A 23,445-nucleotide genomic window follows, 5' to 3' on the forward strand; every position below is an offset into this window, starting at 1 on the left:
CCAAAAAAGCAGGGGTAGCTATCCTTATCTCAGATCAAGCAAAAGCAGAAGTTGATCTAATTAAAAGAGATAAGGAAGGAAACTATATCCTACTGAAAGGTAGCATAAATAATGAAGCCATATCAATACTAAACATATATGCACCAAGTGGTATAGCATCTAACTTTCTAAAGGAAAAGTTAAGAGAGTTGCAAGAAGAAATAGACAGTGAAACTATAATAGTGGGAGATCTCAACCTTGCACTCTCAGATTTAGACAAATCAAACCACAAAACAAAGAAGAAAGAAATTTAAAAAGTAAATAGAACATTAGAAAAACTAGGTATGATAGACCTTTGGAGAAAACTGAATGGCAATAGAAAGGAATAGACTTTCTTTTCAGCAGTTCATGGATCCTATACAAAAATTGACCATATATTAGGACATAAAGATCTCAAAATTAAATGTAGGAAGGCAGAAATAATAAATGCCTTCTTCTCAGACCACAATGCAATAAAAGCTACATTCAGTAAAAAGTTAGAGATAAATAGACCAAAAAGTAATTGGAAACTGAATAATCTCATCTTAAAGAATGACTGGGTGAAAGAGCAAATTATAGAAACAATATTTTCACCCAAGACAATGACAATGATGAGACATCATACCAAAATCTGTGGGATGCAGCTAAAGCAGTAATATCAATTTTTTAGTGCTATACCAATCAGACTCCCAAGAAACTATTTTAATGACCTAGAAAAAATAACAACAAAATTCATATGGAAGAATAAAAGGTCGAGAATTGCAAGGGAACTAATGAAAAAAAAGTCAGAGGAAGGTGGTCTAAGTGTACCTGATCTAAAGCTATTTTATATAGCAGCAGTCACCAAAACCATTTGGTACTGGCTAAGAAATAGAATGGTAGATCAGTGGAACAGATTAGATACAAAGGACAAAAAAGGGTACATGTATAGCAATCTAATCTTTGACAAACCCAAAGATACCAACATTAGGGACAAAAATTCATTATTCGGAAGAAACTGTTGGGAAAACTGGAAATTAGTATGGCAGAAATTAGATATGGATCCACACTTAACACCATATACCAAGATAAGATCAAAATGGGTCCATGATTTAGGCATAAAGAATGAGATCATAAATAGATTAGGGGAACAGAGAATAGTCTACCTATCAGACCTGTGGAGGAGGAAGGAATTTGTGACCAGAGGAGAATTAGAGATCATTATTGATCACAAAATAGAAGATTGTGCTAAAAAGTTTCTGTACAAACAATACTAATGCAAACAAGATTAGAAGGGAAGTAACAAATTGGGAAAATATTTTTAAAAGTAAAGGTTCTGACAAAGGTCTCATTTCCAAAATATATAGAGAACTGACCCTGATCTATAGGAAACCAAACCATTCTCCAATTGATAAATGGTCAAGGGATATGAACAGACAATTCTCAGATGATGAAATTGAAACTATTTCCACTCATATGAAAGAGTGTTCCAAATCACTACTGATCAGAGAAATGCAAATTAAGACAACTCTGAGATACCACTACACACCTGTCAGATTGGCTAAAATGACAGGAACGAATAATGATGAATGTTGGAGGGGATGTGGGAAAACTGGGACACTGATACATTGTTGGTGGAGTTGTGAAAGAATCCAGCCATTCTGGAGAGCAATTTGGAACTATGCCCAAAAAGTTGTCAAACTGTGCATACCCTTTGACCCAGCATTGCTGTTATTGGGATTATATCCCAAAGAAATACTAAAGAGTGGAAAGGGACCTGTATGTGCCAAATGTTTGTGGCAGCTCTTTTTGTTGTAGCTAGAAACTGAAAGTTGAATGGATGTCCATCAATTGGAGAATGGTTGGGTAAATTATGGCATATGAAGGTTATGGAATATTATTGCTCTGTAAGAAATGACCAGCAGGAGGAATACAGAGAGGCTTGGAGAGACTTAAATCATATGTTGCTGAGTGAAATGAGCAGAACCAGAAGATCACTCTACACTTCAACAACAATACTGTATGAGGATGTATGTATTCTGATGGAAGTGGAAATCTTCAACATAAAGAAGATCCAACTCACTTCCAGTTGATCAGTGATGGACAGAAATAACTATACCCAGAGAAGGAACACTGGGAAGCGAATGTAAATTGTTAGCACTACTGTCTGTCTACCCAGGTTACTTATATCTTCGGAAGCTAATAATTAATGTACAACAAGAAAATGGTATTTACACACATATATTGTATCTAGGTTATATTGTAACACATGTAAAATGTATGGGATTACCTGCTATTGGGGGGAGGGAGTTGAGGGAGAGAGGGGATAATTTGGAAAAATGAATAAAAAAAAATAAAATAAAAAAAAATAAAGGTGTCTGTCTTGTGAATATCCTTGGTGAGTTGTTAGTTCTGACCTACTCACTCTCCATTCATTTTAGACAATTTCAGAAGAAGTTACAAGGGGAACACTGAAACTCTCTCTCACTCTCTCTCTCGGACTTTGGGGGAAAGCTTGGAAAACTCCTTCTCAGAAGCTCTCCCCTGAGAGAGCTGCTCCAGTGAATCAAGATAAAGTCGTTTAATTCTATTATCTGGTTGGGACTAGTTGAGTCCAGGACACATCCATTTAGCCCTAGCTGGAGATTGAGATTTCTATTCAACTTTATTGAATTGAAGATTCATCCAGGGACACCCATTCAATTAGAAGATTCTATATTCAGATTCCAACTCAAACTGCTCTCAGCCCCCACCAAGAGCTACCCACATAACAAGCTTCCTTCAGCTCAATTCCTTGCAGAGGACCCAAAAGTATAAATCATGGCAAGGAACTTCTCTCTTTCTCCTTGGCATAGTTGTGACCTTCTAACAGCTGAAAAGACATTCTCTTTTCAGCATTATTCCTTCTTTATCTCTCTCACCTATTTCCCTAACATGACCCTACCCTTTTTTACCTCTCTGTAGGGATTTCTCTTCTAGATTTTTACTTCTCTGTGGGGACCTTGCCACTAAGGAAGTTAGCCTGCAAAAGTCAACTTCTCAGTTCTAATAATCAACTTCTTTTGCCAGTTTAATTTTTTGGGTTCATAAATTCATTTATGAAGGACCTGTGCCGAGCAGAAAGGGGGTTCCCACAACTTCTTGCCCTGCACTGAACCTCATCATTTTTGGCTTCCTGACCAGGAATCAAAGGGACCTGAACCTTATCATTTTTTGTTCTCTGACCGGGAATCAAGGGGTGTTGACCCTGATCAGAAGTACTATAGATAATTCACATAACTCAACTTATCCCCTCTAGAAGAAGGCTAGAGAAAGAAAGTAAATTTGAAGAGAGGAGAAGTACCACTTAGAACACCAGGAGGTTGTATGGAAAAGTTCTGAGGAAAGTAGAAGACTCCATAAGTAGATATCCTCACCTCCACAATTAAACAATATCAGAGGTAGAAGATATATCTACATAAGTATCTCATGTTCTGGGAACCCATTAACAAGGAATCTACCTACATAGTGTTTCTTGTTCTCACCAAAATGTAACACTTGATCCCATCTTCACCCATCTACTTCAGATTTCTTTATTTTCAAACTCCAGATTTCTTTATTTGCTAGTTCTTTCTCTATTGCCTACAAATCAAATATTTGCTAGCCTTCAAAGAAAAAAAATAGCAACAACAAACTTTACCTATCTTGTATCATCTTCTCAATCAGTCTTCTATTGGCCTATATCTCTTCTCCCTTCCTCAATAAAAATCAAACTGCAAGGGAAAAAAAAAGAAAGAAAGAAAGAAACAAACAAACAAACAAAACCCTTAAGTGTTTCAAATTCACAACCTCTATTTCTTTTATCACTCACATCTCAGTCCTTTGTAATTTGAATTTCAAAGTCATTATTCAACTAAAGCTGCTCTTTCCACAGTCATCAATGTCCTTTTAGTTGCAAAGTCTGATGAGCTTTTTCAAATATCATTCTGCTTAGCTGTTTTGCATTATTTGTCATTATGGACAACCTTCTTGATATTTCCTTTTTTGAGGGGGAAGTTTTCATGACAGTAATATTTTTTAATTTTCCTCCTGCTGTTTTGACCATTTTTTTTTTAGTCATCCAACAACTATATCATTCCCTTGACTCATGGGCATGCTCCATTCTTGTTTTAAAATAATCAAAACATAAAAGAGTCATTCCCAAGCTTTCTGTCTCAGATCTCATCTTTCTGTAAGATCTCATCTCTGATATCTAAGGATGATAGGATTCACAAGAGGAACATACTTCACCTCAGTTTAAAGAGTTTTTCCTTATTCAGTAATTTATGAGTATTTATTCATGTTTATATATTTCTCTTGATGCTTGTGTTCATACTTCAAAGTTTTTATACTGTTCTGGTCTTTTCATCTGGAATGTTTGAAAGTCATCAACTTCATTAAATAATCTATTTGTTGCCTGGACAAAATTCTGTACCTCTTCTGGTAAACTGTTCATTCACTTTACAATTCTTTATTTCATGACTTCTAATTATTTTCTGATTTTTCCCCTCTTAACACTCTCATTAAAAAAATAAACTGTTTTTTTAAAATCCCTACTTTATTTCTTTCAGGAATTATAGCTAAATTTGTGCCTATTGTGTTCTATTTTCCTTTGAGCTTTGCTTATAAATTATTTGGAATAATCTTTTTCTTTTGTGCAAATATACATATCTATCTATCTATCTATCTATCTATCTATCTATCTATCTATCTATCTATCTATCTATTGTCTATCTATCTATCTCTCTGCTAATCCATCATCCTAATATCTTTTTAAGGTGATATTCTCTTTTGTTTGCTTTTACTTTCTACCTACTTCTTCACTGTACACTTTAGGTTAGGGTCAGAGTCTGCACTGTTCTGGAAGGAATACCTTAGCTGATTCTGCAGAAGTTTTATTAGAAGGTATTGAGAATTGTGTTATTTCAAGATGTCAGGGAGAATTCAAACTGGAAACCTGTAAGCCTTTAATGCTCTCAAAGTTAACCAGAACAAAGTCTGGTCATTAATTCAAACTCTCCAAATTCTTGACTTAGATTCTGGTTTGAGAGGTGTAATATTAATTAAGTACCTATTATGTTCTAGGCAAATTGAACATCAGGCTTATGAGCTTGTCCTGTTTAGAATTTCACTATATTGCTATTAGAATCAGCCACTATAAGCGATTTGGAAAGCTCTACTGGTTCAGAATGACAGAAATGTAGGCTTTACTTTAGTCTGGGATTTTTGCTCTCATTATTCCTTTTCCTGCTTTAGATTAGGCTAGAAGCTAAAACTGAGATTCTGTTTTTATCCTGGGAGTTAAACCGCACTGCTTTTACATACTTCTGAATTTGCTTCTTGCTTGGTACACAGCCTACCACCTGAAGCTGTTCTTCATTCCACCATAAACCTCTTGTCAATAGTCTACTCCTAAATCTGCCCTGGATCTTTTATATGGAAGTAGGTCATGGGAGACAGAAGTGCCAGTGAGCACTTGTTCTTGCATCCTACAAAAGTGTAACCTCTTTTATGTTGTATCTTGAGACTCTTCTTGCTTTCATATACACCTCAACCCTAAGTTAGAAGCCTCTGTTCTTTGCTATCTTAAGTAAACTCTATTACTAGTGTGGTAGATCTAGCTGTGTCTTTCTCTATGCCTAGCTAGACTAAGAAAACATGACTCAGAATTTTTTATTTTCTAGATTTCGTCTAGTGCACTCTTGATATTTGTTTAGAGGAGTGTTGTAGTGGTGGAATGGGATGAGGAGTGAGGGATGAGGTGGTGAGGAGTCTAAGGGTGATATGGGAAGATTCATGTAACAGATGAAGCAGATTCTCAGTTTATGTTCCTATTTTTATTATACTGTTTTATTTACAAAACATATCCATGGGTAGTTTTTCAACACTGAGCCTTGCAAGTCCTTCCATTCCAAATTTTCCCCTCCTTCTCTCTACCCACTCCCCTATATGGCAGGTATTCCAATACATGTTAAAATATGTGATAAATCAAATATATGTATACCTACCCTTACAGTTATCTTGCCGCACAAGAAAAATCGGATTGAGAAAGAAAACTGAGGAAAACAAAAATGCAAGCAAACAACAAGAGAAAAAGTGAAAATGCTTTATTGTGGTTCACACTCAGTTCCCATAGTGCTCTCCCTGGGTGTAGATGGCTCTCTTCATTAGTCTTGTTGTTGCCATATTCAGTGATCTCCTGATTCTGCTTGTTTCAAGGATCAGTTCATGTAAGTCTCTCCAGGCCTCTCTGAAATCATACTGTTGGTCCTTTCTTACAAAACATTAATATTATATAACATTCATATACCGTAATTTATTCAGCCATTCTGCAATTGATGGGCATCCATTCAGTTTCCAGTTTCTAGCCACTACAAAAAAGGGCTGCCACAAACATTTTTGCACATGTGGGTCCCTTTCCCACCTTTAAGATCTCTTTGGGATATAAGGGTATGTGCACAGTTTGATAACTTTTTGAGCATAGTTCCAAACTATCTTCCAGAATGGTTGGATCCATTCACAATTACACCAACAATGTATCAGTGTCCCAGTTTTACCACATCCTCTCCAACATTCATCATTACTTTTCCTGTAATCTTAGCCAATCTGACAGGTGTGTAGTGGTATCTCAGAGTTGTCTTAATTTACATTTTTCTGATCAATAGTGATTTGGAGCACCTTTTCATATGACTATAAATAGTTTCAATTTCTTCATCTGAAAATTGTTCATATTCTTTGATCATTTATCAATTGGAAAATGGCTTGATTTCTTATAAATTTGAGTCAATTCTCTATATATTTTGGAAATGAGGCTTTTATCAGAATCTTTGAATATAAAAATGTTTTCCCAGTTTATTGCTTTCCTTTTAATATTGTCTGTATTAGGTTTGTTTATACAAAACTTTTTTTAACTTAATATAATCAAAATTACCTATTTTGTGATCAATAATGATCTCTAATTCTTTGGTCACAGATTCCTTCCTCCTCCACAGGACTGAGAGGTAAACTGTCTTATGTTTTTCTAATTAATTTATAATATAATTCTTTATACCTAAGCATGAACCCATTTTGACCTTATCTTGGTATATGGTATTAAGTGTGGGTCAATGCCTAGTTTCTGCCATACAAGTTTCCAATTTTCCCAGCAGTTTTTGACAAATAGTGAATTCTTATCCCAAAAGCTGGGGCCTTTGGGTTTGTCAAAAACTAGATTGCTATAGATATTGACTATTTTGTCTTGTGAACCTAACTTATTCCACTGATCAACTAGTCTATTTCTTAGCCAGTACCAAATAGTTTTGATGGCCATTGCTTTATAATATAGTTTTAGAACTGGTACGGCTAGGCTGCCTTTATTTGATTTTGTTTCATTACTTCCATTGAAATAATTAACCTTTTGTTCTTCCAGATGAATTTTGTTGTTATTTTTTCTATGTCAATAAACTAGTTTCTTGGGAGTTTGATTGGTATAGCACTAAATAAGTAGATTAGTGTGAGTAGTATTATCATTTTTATTATATTCTCTCAACCAATCAAAGAACACTCGTTATTTTTTTTCCAATTGTTTAGACCTGACTTTATTTCTGTGGAAAATGTTTTGTAGGTTTGCTTATATAGTTCCTGACTTTCCCTTGGCAATAGATTCCCATATATTTTATACTATGAACAGTTATTTTAAATGGAATTTCTCTTTATATCTCTTGCTGTTGGATTTTGTTAGTTATGTATAAAAATGCTGATGATTTATGTGGATTTATTTTGTATCCTGAAATTTTAATAAAGTTGTGGATGATTTCTAATAACCTGTTAGTTGATTGTCTGGGGTTCTATAATTATGCCATCATATCATCTGCAAAGAGTGATAATTTTGTTTCCTCATGATCTACTCTAATTTCTTTAATCTCTTTTTCATTTCTTATTGCCAAAGCTTGCATTCCTAATACAATATTGAATAGCAATGGTGATAGTGGGCAACTTTGTTTCACTCTTGATCTTATTGGGAATGGTTCCAGTTTATCCTCATTACATATGATACTTACTGATGGTTTTAAATACATACTACTACTACTATTTTAAAGAAAATCCATTTCTTTCTATACTCTGTAGTGTTTTTAATAGGAATGAGTGTTGGATTTTATTAAATGCTTTTTCTGTATCTATTGAGATAATCATATGTTTTTAAAAATTTGGTTATTAATATAGTCAATTATACTAATAGTTTTCATAATATTGAACCAGCCCTGCATTCCTGGGATAAATCCTATTTGATCATAGTGTATTATCCTGGGCATCACTTTCTGTAATCTCTTTGCTAATATTTTATTTAAGATTTTTGCATCAATTTTCATTAGGGAGATTGGTCTATAATTTTCTTTCTCTGTTTTCATCATACCTGGTTTAGGTATCTGTACCATATTTATGTCATAAAATGAATTTGGTTGGAGTCCTTCATTTACTATTTTCAAATATTTTATATAGCATTGGAGTTAATAGTTTTTTAAATGTTTGGTGGAATTCACATGTAAATCCATCTGGTCCTGGGGATTTTTTTCTTAGGGAGTTCATTAATAGCTTTTTCTATTTCATTTTTTGTAATAGGGCTATTTACACAATTTACATCCTCCTCGGTAAATCTAGGCAACCTATATTTTTGTAGGTTGTCCTCCATTTCACTTAGATTACTAAATTTGTTGACATCAATTTAGACAAAGTAACTCCTAATTATTGCTCTACTTTCCTCTTCATTGGCGGAAAATTCTCCCTTTTCATTTTTAAGGCTAACAATTAGATTTTCCTCTTTCTTTTTTCTAATCAAATTTACTAAAGGCTTATTTATTTTTTGTTTTTTTTTTCATAAATCCAACTCTTAGTTTTATTTATTAATTCAATAGTTTTTTATTTTTAATTTTATTAATCTCTCCTTATATTTTTAGAATTTCATGTTTGTTATTTGATTAGGGGTTTTTAATTGGCTCTTTTTCTAATTTTTAGTTGCAAGCCCAATTCATTCATCTTCTCTTTTTCTAATGTGTGCAAGCAACTATCTAGAGATATAAATTTTTCCTTTATTAACGCTTTGGCTGCCTCTCACAAATTTTGGTATGTTGTCTCATTGTCGTTCTCTTGTATGAAATTATTGTGTCTATGAGTTTTTGTTTTACTGATTCATTCTTTAGGATGAGATTGTTTAGTTTCCAATTACTTTTTGGTTTAGTTTCCCCTAGCTTTTTATTGAATACAATTTTTATTGTATTTTGATCTGAAAAATGCATTTATTATTTTTGCCTTTCTGCATTTGATTTTGAGCTCTTTATGTCCTAATGTATGGTCAATTTTTGTATAGGTACCATGAACTGCCAAGAAGAAAATCTACTCCTTTCTGTCTCCATTCAATTTTCTCCAAAAATCTATCATACCTAACTTTTCTAGTATTCTATTTATGCCTTTAACATCTTTATTATTTGTTTTGTGGTTTACTTTATCAAGTTCTGAGAGAGCAAGGTTGAGATCTCCCACTACTATAATTTTACTGTCTATTTCTTCTTGCAACTCTCTTAACTTCTCTTTTAGGAATTTCCATACTATACTACTTGGTGCAAATATATTTAGTATTGATATTGTTTCATTATCTATGGTAGCCTTTAGCAAGATACACTTTCCTTTCTTATCTCTTTTAATTAAATCAATTTTTGCTTTTCCTTCATATGAGTTCAGGATGGCTACCTCTCCTTTTTTTTTTTTTTTTTTACTTCACTTGAAGTATAATAGATTCTGCTCCAGCCTTTTACCTTTACTTTATATGTAACACTTAGTTTTAAATGTGTTTCTTGTAAACAACATATTGTAGGATTCTGGATTTTAATCCAGTCTGCTATATGCTTCTACTTTTGGGAGAGTTCACCCCTTCACATTTATGGTTAAAACAACTAATTCTGTATTTCCTCCATCTTATTATCCCCAGATTATAAATTTACCTTTCCTTTCCTTCTTTCTCTCCTTTCCAATATTTAACTTATGAGCACCACTTGTCTTAAGCAGCCCTCCCCCTTTAGAATCCCTCCCCTTTTCTTATACCTTTCCTCTACTATTTCTGTTTTCTTTTCTATTTAACCTAAGACTTCTTTTTTTGACTTTCGCCTCCCTCTTTTCAATAAGATGAGAGAAGTTTCTCTGTAAACCAAATATGTCTAATATTTTCTCTTTGAGCAAATCTATTGAGAGTATGATTCACACAATGTTCATCTCCCTCCCTTCTTTCCCTCAAATGTAATAGGTTTCCTTTGACTCTCCGTGAGATATAATTTCCCTCATTTTACTTCTACTTTTCCCTTTTTCTGGTACTATTCCTTTTCCACCTCTAGTTCCTTTTTTTATATTAAAATGTAAAATCAAATTATACATGCACTCACTATGTATACCCATAACAGAAATACAGTTCTCCAGAGTACTTTTTACCTTTTTATGCCTCTCTTCAGTTCTGTTTGGAGGTCAAATTATTTGTTTAGCTCTGGTCTTTTCATCAGAAATACTTGGAATTCACCTATTTCATTGAATGCCTATCTTCTTCCCTGGAAGAAAATGTTTGGGTAGTTTATTCTTGGCTGCATTACATTTTCCTTTCCTTTTCAGAATATCAGATTCCAGGCCCTTCAATCCTTTAAAGTGGAAGCTGCTAGATCCTGGGTGATCTTTATTGTGGCTCCTCGGTATTTGATTTTTTTTTCTCCTGCTTATAATATTTTTTACTTGGTGTGATAGTTCTGAAATTTAGCAATGCTATTCCTCAAAATCTTAATTTTGGGGTTTCTTTCAGGAGGTATTTGGTATATTCTTTCAATTGCTATTTTACTTTCTGAGTCTATGACATCAGGGCAGTTCTCTTTAATGATTTCCTGAAAAATAATGTCTAGACTCTTTTATTCATCATGGTTTTCAGGGAGTCCAATAATCCTTAGATTGTTGCTCCTAGGTCTATTTTCCAGGTCAGTGGTTTTCCCATTTTTTTTTTTTTTTTTTTTTTTTTTTTTTGGTTTTAGTTGACTGATTCTTGATGTCTCATCGAGTCATTCATTTCCACTTGTTCAATTCTGATTTTTAGCTAATTATTTTCTTCATTTACTTTTTTTTTTTTTTTTTTTACTTCTTTTTGTATTTGTCCAATTGAGTTTTTAAAAATTAGTTGTTTTTTTCCATGGAATTTTTTCCCACTTAACTAATTCTTTTTTCCTTGGATTTATTTACCTTTTCCAATTCACAAATTCTGTTTTCCTGGGAGTTTTTTTACCTTTTCCATTTCACAAATTCTGTTTTTCAGGGAGTTATTTTCTTTTTCCACTTTATCAAATTTATCATTTAATGAGTTATATGCCTTTTCCAAACCTTCTTACAGAGTTTTCCTTTCTTTTCCCCATTTTTCTTCTAGCTCTCTTTTATGATCCTTTTTTAATTTCTTTCAGGAGAGCCTTCTGTGATGGGGACCAGGATATATCACCTTTTGGGGCTTCATCTGGAGACAATCTGCTTTTAGTCTCCTCAGGGCTTGAAATCTGTTCTTCTCTTTCACCATAGAAGCTATCTATAGCTAGAGTTTATTTTGCCTTTTTACTCTTTAAAAAAAAAAAAATCAGGATCTGCTTTTAGGGTGAGGTTCTACAGGAAACAGTAGAGTAACAGCAGCTGGGCTGGGATTGTGCTGATTCATTCCTGGTGCTGGGTGATGGTGGCCATGTCACATGAGACTCCCAAGCTTCTTGGTTCACTATTTGCTTTTTGTGTTTATTTTGAGTCTTTGGTTTTAGTGGAGGAGTGATGAAGGCAAGGCAGGAGACCCACGGAGATGGTCAAAGATGGAGTCCTTTATTTCAAGTCCTCTCAATCCTTAAATACCTTAGAATAATTACACCATTATAGCACACTAAGTGTAAGGGTGATAGAAGGTACCTTACATAGTGTGAAAGAAAGTAAAGAGTCTTTAATGCCTGAGGCACCCAGATGTGATCTCTGCATCCAGCACTGACCATCTGGTGAGTGGAAGCTCTGGTCACATTGAGGACACAACATTGATGGGAGATGCTTCCTTCCCTTATTGGCTGTGCATGTCACCTAATAGAGTCTATATAAGCAATGGGGACCAGGAAGTGTCAAGAGTTAATAGGACTTCAGCAGGAGTTCAGTAAGAGTGCAGGAGGAAGTAGGGTAGTTCAGGATGTGAATATATGGAATAAAGTCTTTAGCTCACAAGCCACTGTATCCAGGTGTTCTGTTGAACATTGAACCATTTCTTGGTGTAGGAGTGCCAGAGATGTCTGAAGACCTGGGAGTATAGGTAAGCTGACAATCAGTAACCTCTGGGTGTGAGGTTACAACTAAGCATGTGCCAACTACAAAACCATTACATCATTACATCACACTGAGCAAGTACTAACTATAATAGAATTATATCACTACAGCATAATGTGTAAGTGCTAACTATAAGCACCCTGCTATTGTTATGTAAATGCATCTCTTTACTGTAAGTATCCCTTGCTTCAAGCAGAAGACAGGTGGTCAAGCCCTCCTTGACTTTTCAGGAAGGCTGTGAGTCTTTAGGGGAGATGGGGAGCCAAACCAGACATTGTCAGCAGATTCTCTCTTGGCAGAAAGGTCTTAGACCTTACCCAGGGTTCCCCCACTATCTGGGACCCTCTACAGTTAGAATTTGACCAGTGCTAGAAAGAATTGACTTTTTCACACTAACAGTTGCTACAATAGTTCAAACAGTCATTATAGTATGTTCTTTAAGAGGTTTAACTTTTTTATCGTCCCTTTGTATACTATATATATATATATATATATATATATATATATATATATATATATATATATATATATATATATATATACATATATATATATGTGTGTGTGTGTATATATATATATATATATATGTGTGTGTGTGTATATATATATATATATATATATATATATAAAATCATGAAAGTAAAAATACAACATGAGAGAAATAACAAAAGTGTATATGGAAGGAAATTCAGCACTTACATAATATAAATTTATCTAAAGTTCAAAAGTCCATTTTAACCTGGTTTCATTTGTCATTCTTATTATTTCTGACTCCTAGAAGTTCATTTGAATGACCATGTTTTCACAAAATGAAACTATCTCATAATTATAGCTATTTCTAAGTATTTCCTAACATCTTTGAATGTGTATATAATATACATATTTGCCAACAATATTCATTTATATATACAAACAATTATATATACTATTCATGTATGCATATATACATATACAAATATTGTATATATTTATGTATACATATATGTATATATATATATATATATTTGCTTATATATATCTGTGTATATCTGTCTAAATAAAAATGTTTTAATACTCATGTGAGGAGATAGTTTGTATATAGAGTGAGAATTCAGAATCCAAGTAAAAAGCAGAAAATATATTTAAATAAGCTAGAGGTCCCAGATATGGGAAACAGTCCTAATACCTATTGGCGAAATTCCATTATTAAATTGATTAAATTTTGCATCTGAATAGGAGGGAAGATTCATAAAGCAAGTAGCAGCACATCATAGTATCTATCTTGGCAAGAAGCACATACAATATCTGCTGGGAGCAAAGAAAAGATACATTAAATACACATATTGTTTTTCTGGAAGGATGATAACAGAAAAAGTTTGGTAGATCACTGAAAGCAGGAATACTTCTGGTGAAAGAGCATCCTAATGTGTCAAGAGGGTTATATGTGTTGGGCAGGGAGAGGAAGTGGTCTGTGTGATATATAAAAAGGGGATATCACTTAGTTCAAATGCAAGTGTGCTTTTTGTGTCCTATAGAGTTCTCTTTTGGATGAAACAGTTGATTTGAAGTTTTGTGAATCCTGGAACTCATATGGGGCTTATAAGTGGCTTTCCTTGGAGATATTACAAGTATTAAAGTTCCAGATTCCATTTTGACAGAGCTAATGACCTAAATAAAAATCAATCTTTATTCTCTTCCAGATATTTTTGTGAAGGAGTCTTTGACACCAAGCTTAGATATTTTCTTATCTCTACTCTTGAATCCAAAATCCTTTTTTTAAAAATTTGCTCTTATTCTGAGGTTAATATTAGGAAGACTAAGAAAATGTGTCAACATGATTGCCTTATGCAAGATGAAGAAGACAGTGACCTATAGAATATTTGGGAACAAAAGAAAAATAGAAATGGAAGCTCCCAGCATGAAGTAAATCCTTCAATTTCCTGGTCATGTTTCTGACATTTCCTTACTACTCATTTTTATAAGGGAGAATATGAGAATTAAGACATGGGAAACTTCTGTTAAGAATGCAATATGTATGTTTAATATATACTGGGTTATTTGATGTCTAGGGGAGGGAGGGACAAAAATTTGGAACACAAAGTTTTGCAAGCGTGAATGCTGAAAACTATTTTCACATGTATTTTGAAAGAATGCAGTTTGAATGGCCCTGGGCAACAAAAGAAACATTAGACATGGGAATGGGTATATGAAATCCAGATTAGGCTTCCATAGTTTAGTTTTTTTTTTAAAGAATTTTTCATTCTTGCAAAGGACTCTGAGCAATATAAACATTGCTTTCTTAAAGCACTATAAAAGATTTTGCTACATTTAGATAGGATAATGGAATTTTCATTGTGTAATTTGTCATAATTTATTATCTGTTAATATTTTACTTTTTTATAACTATAATAAACTCATTCACAGAGCTACTAACATTCTGTATCACCCCTAAATAGTCCTATAACTTTTACATACATTTATATAGATCCATTAATCTCTCAATTTTATCATCAGATAGTCAATAAACATTTAAGTACCTGCTACATGCTAGGCACTATGCTAAGAGCTTTGGATATAAAGAAAAGCAAAAGACAATGTCTGCTTTTAATTAGTTCACAATGTAATTGGTGAGACAACATGTAAACAATTACATACAAACAAATTATTAACAGTATAAAATTGGAGACAAGAGAGAGAAGACACTAGAATTAAAGAAGATAAGGAAAGTGGCCCTTGAAGGAAATGAGGAGACAGTGATGAAGGAGGAGAACATTTCAAGCATGGAGAACAGTAAGAGAAATTGGATTTAGGAGATGGAGTGTCTTGTTTGAAGAATAACAATACCAATAGTAATGGATTTTACAGTACATAGTGAAAAAAACAAGGGTGACAGGGACTGTCATGAAATACTCAAATAGAGATTTTATTTTTGATCCTAGAAGTGATAGCAAGATATTGGAATTTATTAAGTAGGGAGATGGCATGATCAGCCTTCTTCTTTAGGAAGATCACTTTGGTATAAACAATGAAGTAATCTCAAAAAATTTTAGAGAAAAGTTCTTTGACAAAAGTCTCATTTCTCAAATATATAGTGATTTATATTTTATTTATATTTTTAAGATAAACATATTTATTTTGCAAATGTTAATGTTGATATTATATATTTATTTTTAATAAATTAATTTATTTATATCTTTAAAATATGTTTATTTTATAAAAATAAGACCCATCCCCAGGCTGATAAATGATTAAAAAATATAAAATGCAAGTTTCAGAAGAAATCAAAGCTTTCTATAGTCATATATAAATGTTCTAAATCATTGTTGAGTAACAAGTACGAATTGAGTAGAAAAATGCAAAAAATACAAATTAGTATGAGGTAACACTTCATATTAACCAGAAATGCCAAAAAAATTAGAAGAAATGAGAGGAAAATAGGTATACTAATCAACTGCTGGTGGAGTAGTAGACTGGTCCAATCAATCTAGGGAACTATGCCTAATGGGATATAAAATTGTGCATATTTTTTTGACTCAGCAGATAGATGTCTATCATAAAGAGACCAAATTAAAAGGAAAAGAGACCTATATGGACAAAAATATTTATGGTAATTATTTTTGTAGTGGAAAAGAAATGGAAATGCTCATGAATTAACAAACTGTGACATATGACTGTGATGGAATACTATCATGCTATAAAAAACTGGGATAGTCCTTAAAAAAATATGGCAAGACTTATGTGAATTGTTGCAAAGTAAGAACTGGGAGACCATTTTGCATAGTAACAAAGGTGCAATTGTAGTGATGATCAATTGTGGAAGAGTTGGCTACCCTGATCAGTATAATTATTCAAGATAATTTAAAAGGACTTATAATGAAAAAAAATTGCTATACACCTCCAGAGAGAGGTGATAAACTCTTGAGTGTAAATTGTAGTATGTGAGGGGGAAATAGTGAGTAAAAGGGAATTTGGAACTCAAAATTAAGAAAGAATGTTAGAAATAAATGAATAATAATTTTAAAGATGATGGAACTCACTAAAAAAATCACTTTGCCAGCAGAGTAGAGAATGGCCTGGATTGGGAAGATATATATCAGAAAAAAACAATCAACAGCTTATGGTAGTACAGGCATGGGATGCTGAAGGCCTGAACTAGATGATAATAGTGGAAGAGGAGAAAGGAGGACATATATGAAATGTTAGGAAGGTAAAATGAACAGAGCTTGGGAACAGATTGGAAATGGACAGAAAAAGAGTAAAGAACCCTCTTTGTTAAGCCTCATCTCTTTTTTTTTTTCTCTGCCTTCCTTCATTTCCATTTATTTCTTCAAGTTCATAAAATATTTCTTCTTTGATTGACCAAATGATACTTTTTTGTCATATAACACAAACTTTTAATTAGTTACTCCCTTGTCATAATAAGAGAAGACAATGTTTTTTCTTAATCAAAAGGCTAACAGAGTTGTAGTGGAATTTTTATTTGTCATAGGACAAATTAAAGAAAGGAGAGGAGTAGAGAAAGAAGAATTAAAGGGAATTGAAGACATATGTTGCCTCCTTCCCAGTTTTACCTAGGACAAGCATGTTGGGCTTGTCCTACAATATTAGAGTTAAGTAACATTGTCCATAAACCTGCTAACTACAGGTGTCATTCTACACAAAAGTTACTGGTCACAAATCCAAGGATTTAGCTCAAAATGGTAATGGATTCACAAATATTAACAGTGAATTTTAGTTTAAACTAGAGATTAAAAGGGTTTTATAAGGTGTTGAACACAGGGAAGTTGAAATTCATGTAAAAATGACCATGAATTAGGTGTAACCATATGTCATTTTGGGACAATGTGATCATTTCATAACTTCTTAGGGACACATAGTTCAGTGCAGAATGTTCTGTATTTAGTCTCAATACATTCTCAGCCCTGACATTCACTGCCTGAATGACTTTAGCAAAGTCATTTAATCTCTTCAGATCATAGTTTCATCATTTATTAAATGAAATTGAAAGGAAAAAAAGAGCCTCCAGAATCTCTTCTAGCTCAAAATTTATATTCTTATTGTGATATATAAAAGTTTGAGAAACATAGTTTCTGGTAATTAATCATTTTATTAATCATGTTAGCAATAATAAAAGTGATCAATGACACTCTCTAATGCCAAATACCCTCATGGAACCTACTCAATGCTTACATGCACTTGGAAGAATTGGTATTCTTAAGGATGGCAAATGACTCTCATTGGTTAACAAATATTTAGGAGAATGAATATTTTAATGAGAGGAAGACTTTTTCTAATGAGGGGCTACAAGAACATGACTTAGATCATGTGATTTACCTCCAAATCATTCTCAGTCTTGGATAATCTAATGAAAGAATTTATCCCAATCCAAATCTGAATAGAACAAATTGGACTTCTCTATCTGGGTAAGTATGAACAAAATTGAGGGGAGAATTAATTCTATCTCATTATCAATAATTTCTTTGAGATGCTGACTTGGCTTAGTAGAGAATAAGGTTTCAGTAAAAGGTAAATCTTGTGTCTCATAAATATTAACAATTCGTTATTCAATTATCATTTCCCTCATTATGATCTTTTTCCCTCTGAGGAAGGATTCTTAAATTATATCTAAATAATACTTAGACCCAATCACAGTGGAAATATGCTATAATATGGTTTTTTATTATTACAGGATTCAAATGCTCAGTAAATACATTTCAAATGAGACAAATGCATGAGGTAAAAATAGGAGGTAAAAAGTAATGTAGAACATACCCTACCTATATTGATGTCAGAAACAGCATTATAAGATGAGGAAATCTTTTGAATAATAAATTTGAATTCGATGTAAATTTTAAATATTTATTTTTTAAAAATTGCTACATTAAATAATCAGTTTATAAATTCTAAAGCAGGAAAATGAGGAAAGTGAATTACAAAAACAGAGCAAATTAAGTTCTTTAAAGCACTTACAGTTATATTTTATGTAGGGTAGAAGATGTTTTTAAAGTTTACTGGGTTTTTGTCAGTTAATTAAACTGTATCCAATAACAATAACAAGATCATTGCAAGTAAGCAGCCATTTATCAATATGGCACATGGATGGTTAGAAACAGATTATCTTTTATTGAAACAATCTCTGCAGTATTATTTATGAGTATCAAGGCTCTGTTTTCCCTCCCCAAAGAGACTTGATAATAAAATAGGATATTATATTTTGTTTGTATTTATGTAGTGTTTTGTATAATACTAGTAAATGCTAATTAAATTCAATTTATGTAAGACAATTTTTAATATTGATTTTTACAAAAAATTGAATTACAAATGTTTCTCTTTCCTTCCCCTCCCATCATTCTAATAGGTTATGTACAATCATGTAAAACACATTTCCATATTAGTCGTGTAAAAGAAGAAACAACAAAAGGGAAAAATGATAAAATACAGAAAGTGAAATTAGTATGCTTTGATCTGCATTTAGACTCCATCATTTCTTTCTCTGGATACACTCAGCATTTTCCATTATGAACCCTTTGGAATTATCTTAGATCTTATTTCTGAGAAGTGGTAAGTCATTCATAATTGATCATCAAATCTTGCTCTTACTGAGTACAATATTCTCCTTACTTCTGCTCACTTCACTTTGCATCAGTTTATGTGTGTGTGTGTGTGTGTGTGTGTGTGTGTATATGTGTGTGTGTGTGTGTGTGTGTGTGTGTGTGTGTGTGTGATTCCATGTTTCTATGAAATCTGTATGGTCATCTTTTCTTATTGCATACTGGTAATTTATTACTTTCACATACCACAGTTTCTTTAGCTATTTCCCAATTCAGGAGTATCCTGTCAATTTTCAATTCTTTGTCACCACAAAAGGAGTGGCTAAATATTTTTGTTCATGTAAGTCCTTTTGCCTTTTTAATAGTCTCTTTGGGATATAGATCTAATAGTGGTATTACTATATCAAAGAGTATACAGTTTGTTTACTTTTTGGGAATAATTGCAAATTTCTTTCCAGAATGATTGGATCACCTTACAACTCCATAACAATATATATTAACGTCTCAATTTTCTCACATTTTCACCAACATTTGTCATTTTCCTTTTCTGGCATATCAGCCAGTCTGATAGGTTTGCAATGGTACCTTATAATTGTTTTTCTTTTCTTTTCTTTAACCAGTAGTGATTTAGAGAATTTCTTTGTAAGACTATAGATAACTGATTTCTTCATTTAAAAGATAATATCAGGGGCAGCTACGTGGCAAAGTGGATAGAGCACCAGCCTTGAATTCAGGAGGACCTGAGTTCAAATCTGCTCTCAGACACTTAACACTTCTTAGCTGTGTGACCCTGGGCAAGTCACTGAACCCCAGCCTCAAAAAAAAAAAAAAAAAAAAAAAAAAAAAAAAAGGAAAACAAAAAAGGAAAACTAATATCTTTTGAATAATTTATTAATTGGGAAATAGCTTATATTCTCATAGATTTTACTTGGTTCCCTATATATTTGAGAAATGAAGGATTTATCACAGTATTTCTTTTTCTTGTTGTTGAGGCAATTGAAGTTGATTTGCCCAGGATTGCTAGAGCTAATAAATTCCGGATTTTGACTGAGAGTCCCCTAACTCCAGGGCCAGTACTCTATTCACTGTACCACCTAGTTTTCCTTGAAAAAAATTATCATTGCCTGCTGCATATTTTTTTTTTTATGTGATTAGTCTTGTCCAACTCTTTATGACCCCATTTGGAATATTCTTGGCAAAGATACTGGAGTGATTTCCCATTCCTTTCTCCAGCTCATCTTTTTTTTTTTTATTCATTTTTCCAAATTATCCCCTCCCTCCCTCAACTCCCTCCCCCCAATGGCAGGTAATCCCATACATTTTACATGTGTTACAATATAACCTAGATACAATATATATGTGTAAATACCATTTTCTTATTGCACATTAATTATTAGCTTCCGAAGGTATAAGTAACCTGGGTAGATAGACAGTAGTGCTAACAATTTACATTCGTTTCCCAGTGTTCCTTCTCTGGGTATAGTTATTTCTGTCCATCATTGATCAACTGGAAGTGAGTTGGATCTTCTTTATGTTGAAGATTTCCACTTCCATCAGAATACATCCTCATACAGTATTGTTGTTGAAGTGTATAGTGATCTTCTGGTTCTGCTCATTTCACTCAGCAACAGTTGATTTAAGTCTCTCCAAGCCTCTCTGTATTCCTCCTGCTGGTCATTTCTTACAGAGCAATAATATTCCATAACTTTCATATGCCATAATTTACCCAACCATTCTCCAATTCATGGACATCCATTCAACTTAGTTTCTAGCTACAACAAAAAGAGCTGCCACAAACATTTTGGCACATACAGGTCCCTTTCCACTCTTTAGTATTTCTTTGGGATATAATCCCAATAACAGCAATGCTGGGTCAAGGGGTATGCACAGTTTGACAACTTTTTGGGAATAGTTCCAAATTGCTCTCCAGAATGGCTGGATTCTTTCACAACTCCACCAACAATGTATCAGTGTCCCAGTTTTCCCACATCTCCTCCAACATTCATCATTATTCGTTCGTGTCATTTTAGCCAATCTGACAGGTGTGTAGTGGTATCTCAGAGTTGTCTTAATTTGCATTTCTCTGATCAGTAGTGATTTGGAACATTCTTTCATATGAGTGGAAATAGTTTCAATTTCTTCATCTGAGAATTGTCTGTTCATATCCCTTGACCATTTATCAATTGGAGAATGGTTTGGTTACCTATAAATCAGGGTCAGTTCTCTATATATTTTGGAAATGGGACCTTTGTCAGAACCTTTACTTTTAAAAATATTTTCCCAATTTGTTACTTCCCTTCTAATCTTGTTTGCATTAGTATTGTTTGTACAGAAACTTTTTAGTTTGATATAATCAAAATCTTCTATTTTGTGATCAATAATGATCTCTACTTCTCCTCTGGTCATAAATTCCTTCCTTCTCCACAGGTCTGAGAGGTAGACTATCCTCTGTTCCTCTAATCTATTTATGATCTCATTCTTTATACCTAAATCATGGACCCATTTTGAACTTATCTTGGTATATGGTGTTAAGTGTGGATCCATATCTAATTTCTGCCATACTAATTTCCAGTTTTCCCAACAGTTTTTTCCAAATAATGAATTTTTATCCCTAATGTTGGTATCTTTGGGTTTGTCAAAGATTAGATTGCTATAGATGTACCCTTTTTTGTCCTTTGTATCTAATCTGTTCCACTGATCTATCGGTTTATTGCTTAGCCAATACCAAATGGTTTTGGTGACTGCTGCTATATAATATAGCTTTAGATCAGGTACACTTAGACCACCTTCCTCTGACTTTTTTTTCATTAGTTCCCTTGCAATTCTCGACCTTTTATTCTTCCATATGAATTTTGTTGTTATTTTTTCTAGGTCATTAAAATAGTTTCTTGGGAGTCTGATTGGTATAGCACGAAATAAATAGATTAGTTTGGGGAGTATTGTCATCTTTATTATATTCGCTCAGCCTATCCAAGAGCACTGAATGTCTTTCCAATTATTTAAATCTGACTTTATTTTTGTGGCAAGTGTTTTGTAATTTTTCTCATATAATTCCTGACTATTCTTTGGTAGATGGATTCCCAAATACTTTATACTCTCAACATTTGTTTTGAATGGAATTTCTCTTTGTATCTCTTGCTGTTGCATTTTGTTGGTGACATATAAGAATGCTGAGGATTTATATGGATTTATTTTGTATCCTGCCACATTGCTAAAATTCTGAATTATTTCTACTAGCTTTTTAGCAGAGTCTTTGGGGTTCTCTAAGTATACCATCATGTCATCTGCAAAGAGTGATAGTTTGATTTCCTCATTTCCTACTCTAATTCCTTGAATCTCTTTCTCGGCTCTTATGGCCGAGGCTAGCGTTTCTAGTACTATATTGAATAGTAATGGTGAAAGTGGGCAAACTTGTTTCTTCACTCCTGATCTTACTGGGAAAGGTTGCAGTTTATTTCTATTGCATATTATGCTTACTGAAGGTCTTAAATATATGCTCCTGATTATTCTAAGGAATAATCCATTTATTCCTATACTCTCAAGAGTTTTTAGTAGGAATGGATGTTGGATTTTGTCAAATGCTTTTTCTGCATCTATTGAGATGTTCATATGGTTTTTATTAATTTGATTATTAATATGGTCAATTATACTAATAGTTTTCCTAATATCAAACCAGCCCTGCATTCCTGGTATGAATCCTACTTGATCATAGTGTATTATCTTGGGGATGATTTTCTGAAGTCTTTTTGCTAATATCTTATTTAAGATTTTAGCATCAATATTCATTAAGGAAATTGGTCTATAATTTTCTTTCTCAGTTTTCGATCCACCTGGTTTAGGTATCAGTACCATGTCTGTGTCATAAAAGGAGTTTGGTAGGACTCCTTCATTCCCTATTTTTTCAAATAGTTTATATAGCATTGGGGCTAATTGTTCTTTAAATGTTTGGTAGAATTCACATGTAAATCCATCTGGTCCGGGGGATTTTTTCCTGGAGAGTTGATTAATAGCTTGTTCTATTTCTTTTTCTGAAATGGGACTATTTAAGCAATTTATCTCCTCCTCTGTTAACCTAGGAAGCCTATATTTTTGGAGGAAGTCATCCATTTCACTTAAGTTATCAAATTTATTGGCATAAAGTTGGGCAAAGTAACTCCTTATTATTTCTCTAATTTCCTCTTCATTGGTGGAAAGATCCCCCTTTTCATTTGTAAGACTAACAATTTGATTTTCCTCTTTCTTTTTTCTGATCAGATTTACCAAAGGTTTATCTATTTTATTGACTTTTCCATAAAACCAACTCTTGGTTTTATTTATTAATTCAATAGTTTTTTTACTTTCAATATTATTGATTTCTCCTTTTAATTTTTGTATTTCAAGTTTAATTTTTGGTTGGGGGTTTTTAATTTGGTCTTTTTCTAGCCTTTTAAGTTGCAAGCCCATTCCTTAATCTTCTCTTTCTCTATGTTCTTCAAATAAGCCTCTAAAGATATAATATTTCCCCTTATTACTGCTTTAGCTGGATCCCACAGATTTTGGTATGATGTCTCATCATTATCAT

This window comes from Sminthopsis crassicaudata, chromosome 3 (assembly GCF_048593235.1).
Source record: "Sminthopsis crassicaudata isolate SCR6 chromosome 3, ASM4859323v1, whole genome shotgun sequence".
Classification (NCBI taxonomy): domain Eukaryota; kingdom Metazoa; phylum Chordata; class Mammalia; order Dasyuromorphia; family Dasyuridae; genus Sminthopsis; species Sminthopsis crassicaudata.